Raw genomic sequence first — 14,252 nt, forward strand, 5'->3', positions numbered from 1 at the left:
CTTCAATGATGTGGATGCCCTGCGCCAGGCACTGTCCGCCCACTTTCTGTCAACTGCCATGTGGCCAGGGTGGGCAGCTGAGGGGCTTTGCAGTACTGGAGTATGAGACAGCAGAGATGGCAGAGGCTGCAGAACAGAGGGCAGGTAGCCTGGCCCTGGGTGGCAGTCACCTTCGTGTGTCCTTCTGTGCTCCAGGTCCTCCTGGCCGCAGCATTGCTGCCCAGGCCACAGCTCCCTCAAGGGACTGAGAAATCTCAGGGATCTAGTCTTATTTGGGGTCTTTCCTAGTTAGGTTTCCACTGCTGAGATAAACGCCATGACTGATACCAACTCAGGGAGACTGGGGTTTGTTCTTTCCTACACTTCACCATCCATCAATGAGGAAAGCTGAGGTTCAAAGCTGGAGGCAGGAACTGAAGCAGAGACCATGGATGAAGGCTGCTTACTGGCTTTGTCTCTCTGCCTTTCTACCTTCCTTGTACAACAGAACCACCTGTCCCAGGATCACATTATCCACCACAATGAGACTAGGCTCCCCTGCATGAGTTAACAATTAAGAACACACCCTGTAGTCTTGTCTGCAAGCCAATCTGGTGAAGGCAACTCTTTGAGGTTCTGTCTTCCCAGGTGTGTCCACTTAATAACTGAGGCTATTACTGCAAGGTTTTATTCATTTTTGAGAGAAGGTTTCTTGAAGCCCAAATTGGCCTCAAATTCAATATTTAACTGAGGATGACCGTGAACTTCTGATCTTCCTGTCTCTGCCTCTCTAGTGTTGGAGTTACAGGCATGTGCCACCAAGGCTGGCTTAGAAAGTTTTATTCATCTTTCCAGATCCATATTTTTCCATAATGTAGGGGATCCCATGGTGCATGTAACTGTCCTTACTTTAAATCTTTTATTTACTTATCTATATATTTTTGCAGTAGGGACATCATATTTGCCGGACCTTTGAAAGAACTCAAGTATAGACATGTGCCACCATCCCAGCTTGTGTGTGTGAGTGTGTATGTATGTAACATGTGTGGTCATGTGTGTGTACATGTACTCAACTAGTGCGTGATGTCTTAACGTCCTTCTCCCTTTTCTTCCCTCAATCAATTATTGATTTTGTTTTTTGTCATTGTTTTGAGACAGGGTCTTTCTGTAGTCCTGAAACTCCATATATACACTGATCTTGAACCCACAAAGATCTCTTGCTTCTGAGTTCTGGGATTAAAGGCATGTGCTGCCATATTCAACTAATCCTTGTTGTTTTGTTTTGTGGAGCCAGGATCTTACTATACAGTCCAGGCTGACATAGAACTTGGTATGTAACTCGGGCTGGCTTTGCATTTATAATCCTTCTGTCTGCCTCCCAGCTGGTGAGATTAAGGCATAGGGCATCACACGGGTTCTAGGTCCACTTGTTTATTACTTACAACCATGTCTCATATAACCCAGGCTAGCCTCCAACTGGAAAATGTTGAGCCAAGGTAGGCCTGAGAGTTCTGATCCTTCTCCTTCAACTTAGAAGGATCAGAAGTTGAAGGTCTAAGTAGAGTAAGGATCATGTTTAAGTGCTGGGATTACAGCTACGTGTCACCATAACCATCTTGATACTGTTTTTTATCATCAATTTATTATGTTTTTATTTATTTATGAGTGAATATACATGGCATGGAGCATATGTGGAACCCAGAGGACAACCCAAGGGAGTCTGTTCTCATCCCCCACAATGGAGGTCTAGAGACTGAACTCATCAGGCTTGGTAGCAAGCGCCTTCCCCCACTGAGCCCTTCAAAGTTTCTGTATAAAGCCGGATGTGGTAGCACATGGGTGCAATCCTACCACTCAAGAGACAGTGTGCCACGATCTAGGGGGGGCTGAATTTGGGGCTTTTTTATTTTATCTATCGATCTATCTACTTATTTACTTTTGCTTTTTCAAGACAGGGTTTCTAAGTAGTGATGGAGCAGTTAAGACTCACTCTGTAGACCAGGCTGGCCTTGAACTCACAGAGATCTGCCCGCCTCTGCCTACCTCCCAAGTCCTTGTGCAACCACCGCCGAGTTATACAATCCAGTTTTAAAACACTTTCTTATTGAGAAGCAACTTCAGACTTTGCAAAGGTTGGAAAGAGGGGCAAGGGAGAAGCCTCGGTCAGTAAAATGCCTGCTGTGTAAGCATGAAGACTGGAGTTCAGATTCCTTCCATCATGTAAAAGCTGGGGACAGTTGGGAGAGGCGGATCCCTGAAGCTGCTCCCCAGCAGCTTAGCCAGTCTGTGAGCTCCAGGTTCAGTGAGAGTCCTTGTCTCAAAATGTAAGCTGGGAAGAGAAGAGGAAGACACCCGAAAGATTCCCTCACTTTAATACATGCACACGCAGCATTTGCACTCACATGACCACAGGTGCACACACACCTACACACAAGCTAGGCTGCTGAAACATGTCTGAACTCAGAATATTGAGGATATGGATCCAAGAAAATCAAGACCAGCCTCGTTCCATAGTGAATGAGCCTTGCCCTCTCTACTTACAGATAACTCTCCCTCTCTGCTGCCTGTGTGTGATGGAGATGTGATTTCTCAGACAACAGGCCCTGTATCCAAACAACCAAAAGCTAGCTCATTTAACAATGCCATTTTATTTCCAACATAGAAAACATATATTGCCATGATTGGGGAAGAAGCAGGGGTTAGCTCCAGTCGAATCGATAAGTTGGCCTTCTTTTCTCCCTAGTGCAGGGTCTTGGCTTCTGAGAGGCGCCTAGTCCCGTGCTGCAGAGAGGTGAGACATCCAGGTGACCCACAGTGCTAACAAAGCTGGGATCACCTTGTCAGCCCACCAACTCAATTCTACTCAGCAGTAATAAGATACCCCAGGGCTTGGCTTGCTGGGCTCTGCCAACAATCTAGCATCCAGAGAGGACCACCCAGTGTTCTCAGCAGCAGCGTCCTGTCTCGTTCTCCTAGGTCTGGCCAGCAGGATGCTCCTGCAGAGGAGGTCAGATCTTCTATCTGCTTCTTTAACTAACTTTATGCTGCTTCCTCTTTTCCCTTCACCTTGTTTGTTTTTTTATAGACCGGCTTCTGTGAGTAGCCCAGGATTCCTGGGACAGCAAGTTCTGCAGTTGTAGATCAAGCTGACGTCACGGAGATCTGCCTGCCTCTGCCTCCCGAGTGCTGGGACTAAAGGTCCACAGCGCCCCAGGCTGACCTTGTGCTTCCTTACACTATTTTGACTTAAGTGTGTGCAGATGCACTCCCACACTATATGCTTACACTGTGTACGTGTGCAGTGGTGTCCGTAGACACACACACTTGCAAGCTCAAGGTATGTGTGTGTAGCACAGGTGTTCGGTGTCAAATGTCACTTCGCGAGTGCCGGGCACCTTGTGTTTTAACACAGGCTTTCTCAAGGCCACTGAGGTGGAGATGCATCTGCCTCAAAAGGTGGCACACACCTATAATCTTGGCATTCAGGAGTCAGAACCCGGCAGATCTCTGTGAGTTCAAGGCCAGCCTGGTCTAGAGAGGAAGGGCCAAAAAGAAAAACCCTGTCTCCAAAAGAAAAAAATCACAACAACAGAACAAAAATGGAGATTCACCTGTCTCCATCTCCAGGTGCCGGGGTGGCCAGCTTCAGCAAGCCTGCCGGTCCTTTTCCTTGGATTCTGCACATGAACACATACCAAACAAGGTAACTAGACACTGTACAGACAGACAGTCACTGTCGGGCTTCTTGTGCTTCTGAATCTCACCCAGGGCGTCGATTTCACACTCTTGCTTAGTGACAATCGTTTCTCATTATAGACAGCGGGGCCAGGAAGAACCAGCAATGTGGTTTACAAAGTTTCTTCAGGGACAACCCCTGGACAGAACATCTATGACAGCTATTTTGTTCTTTTATTAGGATACTGTAGAAATGGAATCAAGTAAAGAAGGATAGAATAACGTCAGATGGGTACAGAGCAGTGGAAGCCTCCCCCCACCCCATCTCTGAGCACACCCAGTCACCCCAGTTTGTGGCAGGAATTGAAACAGGGACCCCAGCAAACCAGGCACACTAAAACGGAACTGGTACAGAAGTGCCACAAGGGGGCAGCACAACATCAGAGTTTCTGATGGGTGGCCTGGCCAGCAGCCTTCCTGCCTTTCTCATTGGCATAGGTGGGGATCTCCATGCTCCCCAAACCTGCCTGTCAGTGCCTCCCACAGGGCCAGCAGGGAGTTCTTACCCAACAGCTCCTCAGTGCTGTGCACAAGGATGAACTCAATTGGCTCAGGCCAATTCCAGATGTGAGTCACAGGAAATAGCCCTGCACATCTGGATGCCTGATTTTCTTCTCTCTGTCAGAAAGATCTTTTGATCACGAGGAATATGTGGTTGGAATGGGCTGCTATGTCACTGTTTTCTCAGATTGGGGCATTAAGATTTGGGGGTAGGTGCTGTTGGTTTTTCAAAAGGAGTGGCATTCCTCCTAGACTGGCCTCCAACTTTCTGTGTTGGAAGAAGGCCTTGACTCTCTGATCTTCTTGTGTCTGCCCCCCAATACCGGGATTCACAGCATGCTCCACCTGGTTTCATTTTATGCTAAAGAAGCCAGGCCCAGAGCCAGTGTGTATGCTAGGCACAGTGAGCATTAGTCCTATCGTTCACTTTCTGTGTTTTAGAGAGAGAGCCACCAAAGCCTAGCCTACTGTTCCTCATGGAGGCCAGGCTGGCCTTGAATTTATGGCTAGTCGCTAGTCTAAACCTCCAGAGTCCTGGGATTATAGGCATACACCTTCACCCTAGCTCTATCATCTAGTTTTAAGACAAATCCACAAACTCCCTAGAACTGTCTAAATGTGAGGGATAGGAGATTGCCCCAAGGGGTGAGGTGACTAAACCTTCAAGCAGTGGGGGTGAGGCTCCATCTTCCTAGTTTCATCAGCCTGAGGTCGGGACATGGGCTGGTTAGGGCTGGTGACTTCCATTTTGTTGCATGGAGCTGCATAGGGAGTTAGACAAGGCTGACTTGAGGGCTTCTGGTCAGAAAACACCTTCAACGGTGCCTTAATACACAGGGCAGACCAGGCTTCCCAGGGACTAGGGCCACCTGATCACTCCTCCCTCATAAATGCCTGTGGAGCATCCTCCTGGGCTGGGGCAAGGGGTCTAAGGACACATCTGCCTCCCCACTTTGTTCTGTTTCAATACTAGCCCTGCACAGGTACAATTTTCAAATTACTGACTCATAATTACACAGAAACAGAAATACAACAAACAGACATAAAAGCGAGCTAGTTCTTTCTTACCTCCAACTGGGTCTTAGTGGGTCTTGGGGCAACTCTTTCCTGGCTAACACACCAAATGTTGGACCCTTGAGTCAATTACCGAGGAGGAGTCACCCCAAGAAAACACTCTCACAGGGTAAAAGCATGAAGATTTTAATTCTGTTGTGACAGGGTCACTCAGCATTCAAGCCAAGGACCCCGAATAGCTGGTACAGGCTACTCTTAAAGCAAAAAGCCATAGAAACAAGGTGGGAAACTTGGGGGTTGTTTTCCAACTATTGGCATTGGCTTATTCAAAGGGCTATTAATAATAATTGGTCTGAGCCAGGGCTGGAGGGCGGTTGCCAGATCAGGTGAGGTAAGAGGAAACATTTGAGGGTTACTTTGACCCCTTTCCAGGGACTGAGTCAAAACATCAGGAACTGAGTCAACATCTTAAGAGTTAGCTTGCCCCAATTTCAATAACTGAGTTCTATCTGGAGAACATTCACAAAGACTCAGGGAGACATTTCAGTATTTGTGCGGGTAATTGTTAGACTCCTGGTTCCCAGGGGAGGGGGAAGCACTAAGGCTGGAGGCCTCAGAGTTATTTTAGAGTTCTATACTAGTCTCCTCACAAAATTCCCAAAACAAACATTTGGTAAGTGTTGTACACGCGGATGTGTACACACCAGTACACAGAAAAAGGGAGGAGTCACGCTAAAATGGGAAAAGCTGGCTCCAACCCTTAGCTTTACGGAGAACATGGATAACCTTGAGAATGTGAGGGGAAAATGTAAATCTTCCCTTTAAACAACAACAAGCAAGGGGCGCAAGAGATGGCTCAGCAGTTAAGAGCACTGGTTGCTCTTCCAGAGAAAGCAGGTTCAGTTCCCAGCTCCCACATGGCAGCTCACAGCCATTTGTAGCTCCAGTTCCAGGGGCTCTGATGCCCTCTGTTGACCCCCATGGGAACTGTATGCACACCAAATACATGCATGCAAAACAGCCTTACACAGAAAATTAAAAAAATTCCTGCAGAGCAGAGAGGATGCTTCCCAGAACCGTGCTTGTCTAGTGTGCAAGAAGCCTAGATTCGACCCTCAGTGCCTAGAGAAAGATGTTCCTACGATAAACACCATTTCAGGATAAAAACACGGCCAAGCATTCGTGTAAGCATCATGTCATTGCCTTCCAATGGAAGACGTTAAACTCGGAAGTCCCCTTTCCTAAGGCCTCCTTGTCTTTTGTCTTTGCAAGCTTAGAACTCTACCTGTAGCCACTCAGGCCTTGGGAACAACCTACCCTAGTGCTCCTCTCTCCCCAGGGGCAGCAGCACGGGAGCCAATCACTGTCTTTCTCATCGGCCTGCCTTCCTGGCCTGGAGCCATTCACACCTGCTGATCCAAACCAGGGCCTTTCTTTACCCCAGTCTGCTCCTCTGTGGTTTTTACCTGGTAACATGGCTTCTGTCACTGCCCCTGGAGCTGAAACCACGATCTCATCTTAGAACTCCCTCCTGGCTTCCCGCCACTGTTTCTCCACCCGTGGCTCTTACGTGTGTTGCTGACCTCCAGCTCGACCCTCCGCACCTGGCCTGCACTATACATGTCTGAAATCCCTCCTTGGTGACTCATGGCTTTCAGATCAAAGTTCAAAATCCTTTATTTAAAATGCAAAGCTTCCTGGGCAGTGGTGGAGCACGCCTTTAATACCAGCACTTGGGAGGCAGAGGCTGGTGAATTTCCAAGTTCAAGGCTACCATGGTCTACAAAGTGAGGTCGAGGGCAGCCAGGACTACACAGACAAACCATTTTGAAACACCAAATAAATAAGAGCAAAGCTTGGAACATGAGATGGCTTGCTGCCAAGCCTGGTGACCTCTTCAGCCTCTGACCTACACATGTGTGTGTAATGGCTTAGAGAGACATCTCAGCACTTTGGAGCTCTTGTTGCTCGTGCAGAGGACCAGTGTTTAGTTCCTAGCACCCACATGGCAGCTCCCAACCATCTGAAACTCCAGTTCTCAGAAATCTGATGACCTTTTTCTGACTGCCATTGCTGCACAGACATGCATACATTTAAAACTCTCACACACAAAATAAAATAAATGCAATAGAAAGTTAATTTAAAATTAAATAAATCACAAAGTCAGGGCTAGGGGTGTAGCTCAGCAGTAGAACACTTGTCTAGAACACACAATTCCCTAAGGTCCACAGTTGCACACAATGCACAGGTAAAGAGGACACAGCAATGATAGTGGGAAAAGACCCTGAATTCAGCCCTCAGCCCCCAAATAAAAGCGTTGAGATGGAAAGGCAGGCTCCGACACTGCGGGGCTGGGGCACAGCTCTGACCGCCACAGCCCCATTCCTCAGCTTCTGCTCCCATCGTGCCCCCCCCCACTGTCTTCCTACAAATCTGCGTTCCCTGTCTGGGGTGCCACACTGTCTCCTCATCTGTTAGTTCTCCAACACTCCTAAACCCCTGTGTGACACCTGGGGCTGAGCCTCCCGCAAGCCGCTGCACCTTCTCCGCGTACCTCCTCCCTCGCTCCCATCCTTCCTCACTCGCTTCCTTCTGTGTATTAAAAACTTGTATTTATGTATTTATTTCTGAGACCAGGTCTCCCTGTGTATCCCAGGCTGGCCTGAAACTTACTGTGTAGACTAGGCAGGCTTTGAACTCAGAGATCCACCTGCCTCTGCCTCCCGAGCACAGGCATTAAAAGACTGCTACCATGACTGGTCCCATTTGTGTGTCACATGTGAGGGTGTCCCCAGTACAGGTTCCATGGAAGCAACAAGTGCTGTTAGCCACTGTGCCTCTCACCCCACCCACACACCCCACTTTTTGCTTCTTTTGAGTTATGTTCTCTCACCCTCGGGCCCAGACTGGCCGTGCTGAGTGCTAAGGTCACAGACGTGTGCTGTCAGCTGACTCTGTCACTGGCTTCTAGCTGATGGAGCACTCGCCTTAAATGTCTCTATAGCAGTTGCCCTTTGAACAAACGACCCCAGTCCTTGCTTCCTGTTTCTTCTCAAGGGAAAGTTAAAAGCCAGAGTCAGACTTTCAGTGCCTAAATAGTCATCACTTGCTACCAAAGTCAATTGGCCTGCATCATTACCCCTCAGCAATGACGTCAGCAGTCCTTTCACAGAGGGGCAGAAGAGTCCCAGAGTAGACTGGACAAGACACATCCCCTGTCCGGGCCTAAGGACGCAAGGCTGGCCCGGAGCCTGCCTTCCCCTCCGTCCTCAACCCACTCGTTCCTTCCCATAAAGCCAAGGCGCCTGCGCACCCTCACTTCCGCGTCTCCCTCCTGCGCACCCTCACTTCTGCGTCTCCCTCCTGCGCACCCTCACTTCTGCGTCTCCCTCCTGCGCACCCTCACTTCTGCGTCTCCCTCCTGCGCACCCTCACTTCTGCGTCTCCCTCCTGCGCACCCTCACTTCTGCGTCTCCCTCCTGCGCACCCTCACTTCTGCGTCTCCCTCCTGCGCACCCTCACTTCTGCGCCTCCCTCCTGCGCACCCTCACTTCTGCGTCTCCCTCCAGATCCTCTCCCGCTTACATTTGTACTGCTGCTTGTTTTGTTGTGTTGTGTGAGCGTGTCAGTGTCTGCGTGCGTGTGTGTGTGCGCGTGCACACGTGAGACCGTGCCAGAGCGTGTGTGAGCGTGTTATTAGGGACTAATCCAAGCATTGTCAGATCTTTAAAGATGTTAAATTCATTTTTCTTTTTCAATCTCTATAGTCCATTATTAGAGCAAGATTCCCGATTGGCAGACAGTGATGTGTTAACTAAACACATCTGCTTGGGATCACCATTATCCATCTAGACAGATTTTGGTTATAGTTTGCTTTTGCTTTTTTTCTTTTCGAGGCAGGGTTTCTCTGTGTAGCCCTGGCTGTCTTGGAACTCACTCTGTAGACCAGGCTTGCTGGAATTCAGATCCACCTGCCTCTCCCTCCCGAGTGCTGGGATAAAAGGCGTGCGCCACTACTGCCTGGCTACATTTTTCCATTTGGTGGAATTGTTCTGTTTATAATGTTTTACACATCAAAAGGTATGACTCCGGCCATGCTGTCCCCTAACCTCTGAGAAGTGTCCAGTTTTAGTTGGTTTTTACAGAATTAAACACTTATTAGGTTGTTTACCAAAATTCTCTTCACAATGTTATCAGACAGAGTTCAAGTTCATCACCAGGCAACCATTATTACTATGTACTGAAATTAATGGGTTAAGGTATAATAAATATCAAGATGCTTATATAACATTAGATTATCTATTATTTTTTTTAATTACAAATAAAAAATAGTAATGTCATAGTGGAGCAGCTGGCAGACTTTAACCAACATGGCAAAGACACAGCCCACGCTGCCACCAGCAGTCTGAACAGTCCCCCTATGCTTTGGGAACCTCCAGTATGGCAAAACCAGGTCATTACGTTTGCCCCAAAAGAATTCTATGAAGAGCCAGGATAGAGCAGAGCTGAGTTTGTTAGTGATTGCTAACAGTTACACCTGGAAGTTGAGAGAAGCACAGGGAAGAATCAGTCACATCTGGGTGTGAGGGAGAGGCAGGGGCTCCTCCACGGAGTCCCAGGAGCATATCCTACCGTAGCCAGGCACGTCCTTCCGGTGGGCCCTCGAGTTGCTGCTCAAGTGTTCCCGAGGAACTTAAGTGAGAATACAAGGTGTTTTATTGTAAACAATACTTCTAAAGTTTTGCTGGTAATTCCCAGAGGCTACCTGGATTACAGCTGGGAAGAGGGCAAGGCCACACTCAAAGGTCTTCCATGACACGTGTGTCACTGACATTTAACTTTCTCACTTGAAACCATCTCTGTATAAAGGAATAATAAAGGAATAATGTCTCTGTGTGATCCAGCCTCATAGCAAGCTTTAAGTCCTGGGCCTCTGGATTCTCAGCTGGCAAGAGACTTTGGCTCTAGGGTGAGGTCCCTTTCTCTTTTCCTGTCTTTCTACCCTGTCTCAACCCCAGCAGAGGAGAGAAATACTTCTCTACTTCAAGTTACACAGTCACAGACACTAGCTTGAAATTGGCCTGTTTACACCATAGAGGTTGGCAAAGGTTACAGGTTAGCCCCACCGCCACCCCCACCAGGGCAGTGAACAGCTAAGAGCACAGACCTGGATGGGGGAACTGTTTTCAGGTGGTGTCTCTTGACATCACACAACACAGTCTGCCTAACATGTTAGATCTAAGCCTAAGGAGAAAACAGGGTAACCACGCTCGAATCCTACAAAATAACCAGCTTGGAGGCTGGGATGGTTGCACGCCCTAGGCCACGGCTTTGCTTCACAGAACTGTGAAGGGAAGAGGCAAAAATATCAGGGTCATGAAAGTTAAAGTCAGCTAAGGCATTCTCTCCGTCCCGAGGACATGACAAGCCACATGACTGTATCCTAGAGAAAACTCCACATGGGCTGGTACAACCAGTAAAGTGCTTGTTGCCAAGCCTGGTGGTCTGAGTTCGAGTCCTGGGATCCCCATGGTGGAAATGGCCCCAGTTCCCACAGGTTGTCCTCGATCCTCTACAAGGATCGCCCCCCAAGGACAGAGAAATGCAATAAAAAGTGCAAGCCAATTCTTTGTTTTCTGAGATAGGGTTTTTCTGTCTAGCAGTCCTAGCTGTCCTGGAGTTAGCTCTTGTAAATCAGGCTGGCCTTGAACTCACAGAAATCTGCCTGCCTCTGCCTCCCAAGTGCCCGGGGTCTAAGGGCATGCCACCACCCAGCCATCTTTTTTTATTTTTTTTGCTAGATAGTTGACAAAATGTGAGTTTCTTCTATTGCATTAGTTATGCAAGTGAATGTCCCAAATGCACCCGAAAAGCATAGCAAGGGGAAACAGTATGCAGCTTATCGGAGAAGAGGAAGAGAGAGCGAGGGAACACAAGCCAGACTTCCGGTTAAAAGGTGTAAGGGGAAAAAACACACGTGAACTCTACTTGGTCGAAGGCCTCCACGCTAAGATGGGTGGAGCTGGAGCTGGAGAAGGTGCAGACAGGACGGGGAGATCTCTGCAGACTCAAGAGTCTGGCACAACAGAAGCCAGGACAGGGTGCACGCTCACGGCCTGGGGCGCAAGTTATCTTCTGGCCCGCAGTCAGGGCCTGCGCTGCTTCCCACCCCGCCTCTGGATTGGCCGAGAGGCAGGGGGGACGCCTCCTGCAGGTGCCTCTACTGAAGCAAAGGGGCTTCTAGAACCCTTGGAGTCAGGATAATTGGCTTCTTCCTCATCTGCTGTCCGTCTGATTTTTGGTCATCGGAAGACATTTTTTTTGCTCCTATCATTCATGTTTCCGCGAGCTGCTGTTTTATTTTGTGCTTGGCATTGGATCTAGGGCTTCATGCATGCGAGGCAAGCGCTCCTCGGCTGAGCTGCAAGCCCCAGCTGTTCTGTGCTAAGTGCTCTTTTGTTCCTATCTGCTGGGTCCTTCCATCCAGCCCAGGGTCAGAACTGTGCCGGATTCCTAAACTAGGAATTGGATCTTGGCTTTGGATGGCGTTTCCCCGAAAGTACCCCCACATTTTCCTTCCCTTCAGTCCTGGGCAGGGATATCTAAGAGTCACAGTCACAGAGGCCTCAGGAGCCCCCTGAACAGTCGGACTTTCTTCTAGCTGGGTGTGAGCAAGCATGTCAAAGGACAATTTTAGGGGACTGGTTCTCTTCTGCTATGTGGGTTCCAGGGGTCAAACCTAGAACAGCAGGCTTAGCAGCAAGCACCTTTGCCTGCTGGGCCATCTCGTCAGCCCCTAGAGGTCCATCTAAAATTAGTTCACACCGACTCAAACTGAACGCCCTGAAGAGACTCATGTTTCTGACTGAGGACTGGAGCAGCAGTTCAGCATCCCGAGGGTGGGCTAGAACCGCCTGTCTCTGTTCTGCGCATCACTGTACATCTTGGCATCTGCTGTTACAGGTTTTCCCCCACATCGCCGTCGAGTATGATTGAGAATTGAGATTCTAGGGGACTGGGATGCAGCTCAGTTGGTGGGACAGAAGGAAAAACAAGCTCCTTAGACCCCGGTAATGACAGATTAACCTCCGCGTCTGTTACACATTAAGGCGGTGTTCTGTTCACAGGAAGTGTGTCTAATGCCAAAAGATGAAAGTTCCTGGCCAAACTCAATTACCTGCAGACCAGAGACACTGGGAACAGAATGGCGCTGACTTAGATCTCCCAAAGGGACAGAACCTTTTAGTGAGGACAGAACCGGACTTGATCAAGGGAAGAGTCGGGTTTTAGCTAGAAAACAAATAAGGATAAAGTTTGTATATATTGTTGAAGTTTCATTTAGCTTTTGTAATTTTAGCAATAGTTACAGAATATTTTGCCACAGGATGTGTTATACAGATAATTTACAAAATACTTCTATTGATTGTCTGAAATCACTTCCATCAAATATGATTTATTGGGATGGGACCCAGAACTAGAGTGCTTGCCTCAAACACGTAGGCCCTGGGGTCCAATTTGAAGCACTGTGAGATAAATCAAAATAAATCTATGATTCTTCTTATTTTTTGAGACAGGACTTCCCTACGTAGCCTTGGCTGACCTGGAACTCCCTATGTAGACCAGGCTAGACTCGAACTCACAGAGATCTCTTCTTATAACAGTTTGTAAGTGTACAGTTTCTCTTCTGCTTCGTGTTGCACCAATAATAAAAACCCAGAGACAGATACTAGGGTTCAACTTGAAGATCAGAAAATCAAAGCAGCTAGCCACTGACTCTTACTGCTACCTCAGACCGAAAATAGGCGATCCTGCCTCCAGAAATTGAGACTGAGAGCTGTCTCCTCCCGTTTTGTATTCCTCTCGAGTGCTGATTACAGGTGTGCACCACCACCCGGCCGCTGTGGCTAACTAGTGTGGCTGCTGGGATTACCGGTGTGCACCACCACCCGGCCGCTGTGGCTAACTAGTGTGGCTGCTGGGATTACCGGTGTGCACCACCACCCGGCCGCTGTGGCTAACTAGTGTGGCTGCTGGGATTACCGGTGTGCACCACCACCCGGCCGCTGTGGCTAACTAGTGTGGCTGCTGGGATTACAGGTGTGCACCACCACCCGGCCGCTGTGGCTAACTAGTGTGGCTGCTGGGATTACCGGTGTGCACCACCACCCGGCCGCTGTGGCTAACTAGTGTGGCTGCTGGGATTACAGGTGTGTGCACCACCACCCGGCCTCTATGGCTAACTAGTGTGGCTGCTGGGATTACCGGTGTGCACCACCACCCGGCCGCTGTGGCTAACTAGTGTGGCTGCTGGGATTACAGGTGTGTGCACCACCACCACCCGGCTGCTGTGGCTAACTAGTGTGGCTGCTGGGATTACAGGTGTGCACCACCACCCGGCCGCTGTGGCTAACTAGTGTGGCTGCTGGGATTACAGGTGTGTGCACCACCACCCGGCCTCTATGGCTAACTAGTGTGGCTGCTGGGATTACAGGTGTGTGCACCACCACCCGGCCGCTGTGGCTAACTAGTGTGGCTGCTGGGATTACCGGTGTGTGCACCACCACCTGGCCGCTGTGGCTAACTAGTGTGGCTGCTGGGATTACCGGTGTGTACTACCACTGCCTGGCCTCTATGGCTGACTAGTACGGCTACTTTGCACTGACCTTCAGGCAAGCTTTATTTATAAAAACACAATATACCATTATAGTTCAGGCAATTTAGGGCTTTTAGTTTTTCCTCAGATTGATATAATCATGAGTATTTTTGTGTTATATTCTGTACTTTTGCTATTTTCTTGGAATATATTCCAAAAGTGAAATTTCTACATTAGGAGGCATGAGCAGTTTAAGATCATTGTAATTTAGAGCTGGGCACACGCCTTTAATCCCAGTACTCGGGAGGCAGAGGCAGGCGGATCTCTGGGAGTTCAAGGCCAGCCTGGTCTACAGAGTGAGTTCCAGGACAGCCAGGACTGTTACACAGAGAAACCCTGTCTCGAAAAACCAAAATAAAATAAAATAAGA

General features: G+C 48.7%; 1 long non-coding RNA gene across 2 annotated transcripts; it reads right to left on the reverse strand.

Annotated features, from left to right (window-relative positions):
• Positions 1 to 2,608: 2,608 nt before the first annotated feature.
• Positions 2,609 to 8,548, reverse strand: LOC142843375 (uncharacterized). Of its 2 annotated transcripts, XR_012909624.1 has the most exons (4): positions 8,369 to 8,548; positions 4,221 to 4,332; positions 3,591 to 3,899; positions 2,609 to 2,760 (listed from the first exon to the last, which is right to left on the reverse strand). It is a non-coding gene; the product is annotated as an uncharacterized LOC142843375 (long non-coding RNA). The 2 variants fall into 2 exon arrangements; XR_012909623.1 differs by having other exon boundaries at positions 3,591 to 4,332.
• Positions 8,549 to 14,252: the final 5,704 nt, after the last annotated feature.

The sequence above is a fragment of the Microtus pennsylvanicus genome, chromosome 2 (genome assembly GCF_037038515.1).
Source record: "Microtus pennsylvanicus isolate mMicPen1 chromosome 2, mMicPen1.hap1, whole genome shotgun sequence".
NCBI classification, from domain to species: Eukaryota; Metazoa; Chordata; class Mammalia; order Rodentia; family Cricetidae; genus Microtus; species Microtus pennsylvanicus.